The 6,445-nt window shown below is 44.9% G+C and overlaps 1 protein-coding gene across 1 annotated transcript in view; it reads left to right on the forward strand.

The window, feature by feature from the left end:
• Positions 1-346: 346 nt before the first annotated feature.
• The window catches only part of LOC102432247 (colorectal mutant cancer protein), a 232,446-nt gene continuing 226,347 nt past the window's right edge, over positions 347-6,445 (forward strand). The window contains exon 1 of the mRNA XM_023756000.1: positions 347-416. The gene's annotated coding sequence lies outside the window, so the exon portion shown is untranslated. The remainder of the gene's footprint in view (positions 417-6,445) is intronic.

A 6,445-nucleotide genomic window follows, 5' to 3' on the forward strand; every position in this document is an offset into this window, starting at 1 on the left:
TCATGGGGGTCGGCGAGACGCCGCAGGAGTGGTGAGCGGCGCCGAGGGTGGCACTGCCCCGGGACCCGGCGGTGGGCGCGCGCGGGCGGGTCCCCGCGCCGGCTCGGCCGCTGCAGCAGCTGCGAGCGCGCCACGCCACCCAGCCTCCTGCAGCAATGCCTCGCCCGTGAGTCGCGAGCCGGCTCTGCTCCTCTTCGGAGTGTTGGCATCCTTCGTTAGGACTGCACCGCTGTCCTGGGTGAAAATGGCTGTCTAGACTAGAATCTGCCAGAAGGGACCGAGCAGTGGATAGCGAGCCTGTGAAGCCTAACTCACAGCTGCGAGACCTGGAGGAGGAGCTCGGCTCGAAAAGTGCAGACATGAATTCTGGAGTTGCCTTGAAATACGGAAACGACTCCTCGGCCGAGCTGAGCGAGGTAAGAAACAGCTGAGGTCCAGAGCTCTGGTTTCCTAGGCAGTGAGTGGCTTTTTGACCCCCCACCCCCTTTTCTTAATCTCCCCCAGCCCGGTACCGCACCCGCCTCGCACTGCCTGTCTGGAGGCAGCGCAATTAAAGATTAATAGATTTTCTGGATCTTGTTTTAACTTGTAGTGTTACTCAGGAAATGACCTGAACTGGCTTGATGTTTCAGTCTGAAACGAGTGGCTTAAAAAAGAAACAAGCTCTCACCACCCGCCAAGGCGTTTTTACTCTCCGCGGTCTGGGTCCCCTGTCCCTTCCCACCCGTTTCCCCCTGTTTATGTACAACTCAGCTTTTCGGACTCACAAAATACCCGGGGATCCCAGCTGAGCTTAAGCCAGCGGTAACTAATTTGGTGGGGCCCGGGAACTCATTGGATTATTAAATCTGCCACTTGGCTCCCACGTGTGATGCGTTTGGATAAATTCGGCCAAGGTGGTCTCTCCGCGGCGGAGATGAATGACCGCGCTGGGGAGGGGCGTGGGGAGGAAGGACATCAAAGCCGCTTAGAACTTTATTTCCTGCCCGGGACTGGACTCCTGAGTCTTTGAGGCAAGAGCATTTGCAATTCCTGGCTCTTACAGTAACATAGCCACTTGAGTGTTTGAGACCTTGCTTTGAAATTAAAGGCTACATCAAACGGCATGCAAATATGTGAACGGTAAGGATGCCCAAAGCCACCTTTTTGATGACTTTAGGGATGCCTGGGGCACATCCCACCTCCTCCCCCACCGCCCCCCCAAGGCTTTGAATACCTGAAAAGTAGGGACGGGAAACCTCCAGAACTGGGAGCTCAGAAGAAAGTCTGAGACGGTGTCTACAGCAGGAGGCTTGATGGCTGTAGGATTTCCTCCTAGCACCATCCCTGAGCCATTTCTGGGAGCAAAAGTAGAATAAATAGTCTGTGCTTCTTCAGTATAGCTGAAGAAAGGAAGGGGGGGGGGGCGAGGCGGGGTGAAGGCCGGTGTAAAAACAGCCGGAAGGCAGATAGAAGTGATGTCAGATTACTTACCGTGAAGGGAAAATGAAAGGCTGGAGTCCTCACTTGGGGAGAGGGCTGGTGATGGGGAAGGAAGGGGGTGTACGGGGAAACTCCATTAGGTCTGGGGCTGGTATCCAGCACCCCAGCCTGGTGCTCTGAGTGTCTTACTGCTGCGCTGTGCCTGCTGGGGTTTGGAATAGCATTTTGAGGTGTTGGTCCAATGAGTAGAGGCATTGCCTAACCCCTGTGCTTTCCCTTGTGATGAAGAAGACAGGAGATGCAAAGGGTAGGGCTTCATTTAAAAGTGGGAGGCAGAGGGAAAGCCTGAAGACCTAAGTGACTTTTGCCAATTTTAAATGCAGGGGGAGGTTTCAGATCTAAGAAGAACCCAGGTCCTGCTCCATTACTGACACTATTTAAGGAGAAGCCTTTGTCTTATCTACTAAGGTCATTTAAAAACTAAAAAACTGAAGGCTTGAAGAGAGTCTTGGCTAGGCCTTTCACATTGTTTGTTTCTACCTGGCAGCTTTCACACTTTCACCTGAAAGGTGCTGTTCAATTACCTCTGTTTCAAAATGAATTGTGGAGAGAAAGGAGGCCTGGGTTGACTTTAACAGTATTGGCAGGGTCAGGGAGGACATTAGATGTGAAACCCAGGTGGGATGTAACACTCTCCATCCTGTGTCTCGTGCGCCTCATTTTTCCACTCCTTAGAAAACCTGTGGCCAAATGCAAGCCGCGAGGGCGCTCTGTGACCTCTGCATTAGTTGGAGCAATATTTCAGCATTACAAGACATAGTTTTGTCCCTCAGGCAATAAACAAGTTTCTGTCCCAGCCATATCCTTTACCAAATTTTCTTTCCTTTTTCTCAGTGTCTGCTAATTCATTGCTTGCCTTCTTTAGAGCCTTCTTTTTAGGCTCAGTGACCTAGTGCTCCTCCATCCCCCAATCCTAGTTTCCCTGCAGATTAAGTAGTTGCAACAAATTGTGAAGATAGTTTTGTGTTTTGTTTTGTTTTTTAGCTTTTGTACATATTTTAAATTATGGTATGTGTAAAGAGAGTTTGAAAGGTAAGGGTGTGAGGTTCATACCTTATGGACCCTAAATCACATGGGCAATAGTCCCATGTTCTGTAATATCTATAGATCAGTAAGGATATGGACCCAGGAAGATTCTAATACAATACATTTGTATTTCTCACTTTACCCTTGTTTCACAATCACTTCTCTTTGGTGTAAAGGAGAGTTTCTTCTTTTCACCGTAATTTTTCTTTTAAACACTGGTTTTGCTTTAACATCTTGGGGGGGGGGGAGAGCAAAGTCCCCATCCTTTTTTGATGGTTGGTTCCTCCTCATCTGGAAGCAGAGCTAATAAAATCCCTGAGGGGCCCCTTTAATGCCATATCTCTTATTGCCCAGGAGTCTCAACACTGCCTGGAGGTCACCATGGGGTCAGATTCAGCCTGATGTTCACCAGGCATTTCAGGGGCAGGAAAAACTCAAAGGGCTCAGCATTATTCTGGGTATTAGAAACAAGAGGCCTCTCTCGTTGGCATTGACTGGTGAGCTTATCCCTTCTGCAAGGGTCCTCTAGCCATAGGAGTCACTGACTTCATAACGTCCTGAACAAGGGAAGTGACTTGAATCCATTTCTAGTTGTAATCCGCTGGACCTTCACGAGAGCAGCAAGCTTTGGTCAGCAATTCAGGCGTTGACCTCTGCCTGCCCTGCTCCAGGAAAGCTTCCTTACCAGAGAGGCAGGAGAGATTGGTGTGAGGGATACTGGAGGAGACTGAGAGGGCTGGGTGTCGGGCATGAGGTGTTTTGCATGTGTGAGAACTTTAAGATGCTGGAAAACAGGAAATTCATGAATGTGTTCCTGTTGTGTCTTTAGTTTGAACAATAGCTGTTTAAGATCCTATGAGGTGATTATAGGAGAGAGTAAAATGCCCTCTACCTATGGTCAATTCAAAGCATTTTTATTTATCCATGACCACAAATGGCTCATGTCAAGTCTGAACACTTGAACCAAAACAAACTAGTCATTAGCATTAACAAAGGTAATTCAAAAGGAAAATTTGAGAAGCATGAGTTGGCGATTCTTTTTTTTTTTTCCTTAGCTATTAGCTGTCCCTATCAAAGACTCAAAGGATGTTTTTCTTTTTCTAATAGGAGGTTAAGGAAGGACTTTAATATCAGCCAAATCGAAAGTACTTAGAAAATTAAGTGGTTGGCTTTCAGTCTTCCTCCAAGATCAAGAAGCTGACTGGACACACTGCCAGCAGCATTAGATTAAATTCTCCCAAACCTTGTCAAGGAAGGCTCTTAAATCTTCTTCCTCAACCCCGTGGGTTTTCAGTTGGCAGTTAATTCTGTTTAACTTGGTAAAACCTGTGGGACCAGTTTCACAATCACATCTCTTGGTCCTTAGAGTAATTCAGACTTTGGGAAGAAGTCTTGTGCAGCATTATCAGAGTACGACTTGAATTTACTCATCTTTACAGAATACCTGTCCACCCAATCTGCTTGTCTAATAGGCAGCTATCTATTTATGTAGCAAAATAAAGAGTTATCTTTAAGAGTTTGTTCTTCTAAGTCAAGAAAGATTTTCAAGGTTTTCACGGATTTGGCTGAAAGGCAAGATCTCAACAGAAAAGCTCCTATGATATTGCTGCATGAAATATGAATTTAATGTTGAAATGCAAATCGTTGTGATTGTTCTGATATTTTGGATTTATTTTGTAAGCGTACTTATATTGTTCTTAGTTATCTTGAAAATCACAATGAGCAAAACATTCTTTAAATTCCTGAGGGGGGAAAAAAAGAGTTTGTTCTTTCCTGGCAATCATGAAAACCACTGGGAATGAAAAAAAATTATTTCCTAACGCAAAGAATACTTTGTTTGAAGCAATTAACCTATATTTTGTCTTTTAAATATTAAACAATGAACAGGTAAAATTCTCCCATCACGATTTATTTTGAAACCTTAGTTGCCCTGGAAATTGTATTTCCCTAACTCTCTCCTCATCACATTATTCAAAGCCTCTTTCATAAGATTATTCCACTCCTGAATATAGGCTATAGAGGCAACTCCCTGCTTTCACCATTTACTTGTTGGGTAGCTACTGAAACCACACATCTTCACTGATACTCTAATTAAGAAGTAGATTATATGGGAGAAAATTGCTCTCTAGATAGATTATCTCGTATATATATCTCTAAGTGGCCATCTCACAGATGTACTTACTCTTTTTAGTCAAGTTACACGGTATCAGAGTCGGAAGGGCCTATGAGATCACCTAGTATGCCCACTCCCCGTTATACTTCTTCACCTCCTCTGTTTCTATAGAATCCCACTTCATTGTAGTGAGGTGTTTAATGTCTGTCTTAGCCACAGATGATAAGCACCAGAAGGGCAGTGTCAAGACCTGTCAGAGTCTGGCACATAGTAGGTGTTCTAGGAATGTTTGATGAATGAACACCTTGCCTCTTCTCTCTCTTTCCCTTTTTTATAAATGTAGAATTTGAAAAATTGATTTAAGAGGCTCTTTGGCTGTGTAACAAACTGCCCTCAAATTTAGAGACTTCAAATGACAATCTTATTTGCTCCTGATTTTGCAATTTGGGCAGAGTTCAAGGGGAAAGACCTGTGACTGCAACTGGAAGATCCGCTTCCAAACGGGCTTAATCACACAGCTGGCAAATCAGTGCTGGCTGTAGACTGGAGATCACCTCAGTTCTCTTGGAAGTGGGCCTGCCTGTGTGGCTGCTTGGATTTCTTCTCCCTGTGGCGGCTGGGTTCCAAGAAGTAGGAGGTGGAAGCTGAAGGTTCTTTTAAAATGTAGGACTGAAACGGGCACCAGGTCACTTCTATGTGCTCTACTGGTCAGAACAGCTATGTGCTTAGCCCAGAGGCAAAGGGTGAATAAATAGATCTAACCTGTCCAAGGGGGAGGTGACAAAGAATTTGCAACCATTTTTAATCCACTCCAGAGGCCACAAACTGACAGAATCGTGTCTAAAACACTGGTCTCTTATCCTAGGCCCGTGGTCAGCAAACTGCGGCTCGAGAGCCACATGCGGCTCTTTGGCCCCTTGAGTGTGGCTCTTCCTAAGCCTTAGGAGTACCCTAATTAAGTTAATAACCATGTACCTACCTATATAGTTTAAGTTTAAAAAATTTGGCTCTCAAAAGAAATTTCAATTGTTGTACTGTTGATATTTGGCTCTGTTGACTAATGAGTTTGCCGACCACTGCTAGCCGGTTTGGCTCAGTGGATAGAGCATCAGCCTGAGGACTGAAGGGTCCCGGGTTTGATTCCGGTCAAGGGCACATGCCCAGGTTTCGGGCTTGATCCCCAGTATGGGGTGTGCAGGAGGCAGCTGTTCAATGATTCTCTCGTATCATTGATGTTTCCATCTCTCTCTTCCTCTCCCTTCCTCTCTGAAATCAATAAAAATATATTTTTAAAAAATTAAAAAAAAGAAAACACTGGTCTCTTAAGTCCCGATGTTTGGCAGTAGTCTTTGTTGTTTTGTCTTTTAGCTATTAATTCAGTGGTCTGTAATAGCTAACACTTTCTGAGCATTTCCCAGGCATTGACATGCTTCATTGTCAAAAAACCCTGTGAGGCACATTCTGTTATGCCCATGTTACAGGTACAGAAGTTGAGGCATAAAGAGGTGAAAAACTTACCAAGATTATACAGACTATAAATGGTGGAGTTGGGAGTTGAGCCCAGGTCAACCATTTGTACAGAGTTTCCTTTCATTCGTTTCTGCTCTGAGCTTTTGATCACATGTTCCTAGGAGAGAGTATTCTATTTAATAAGCCTGTTTGACTTGACTTGTATTGTAATCTCTATTCAATACCCTGAGAAATGTTTTTGATAAAAATGAAATGGATATGATTAAAAGGATATGGTCACTTTCAAGTGGCTGAGAATCTAGGGCCAGTGGTTTCCCCACCTTGGCTGCACATTAGAATCGCCTGGGAATCTTT

The sequence above is a fragment of the Myotis lucifugus genome, unplaced genomic scaffold, assembly GCF_000147115.1.
Source record: "Myotis lucifugus unplaced genomic scaffold, Myoluc2.0 scaffold_0, whole genome shotgun sequence".
NCBI classification, from domain to species: Eukaryota; Metazoa; Chordata; class Mammalia; order Chiroptera; family Vespertilionidae; genus Myotis; species Myotis lucifugus.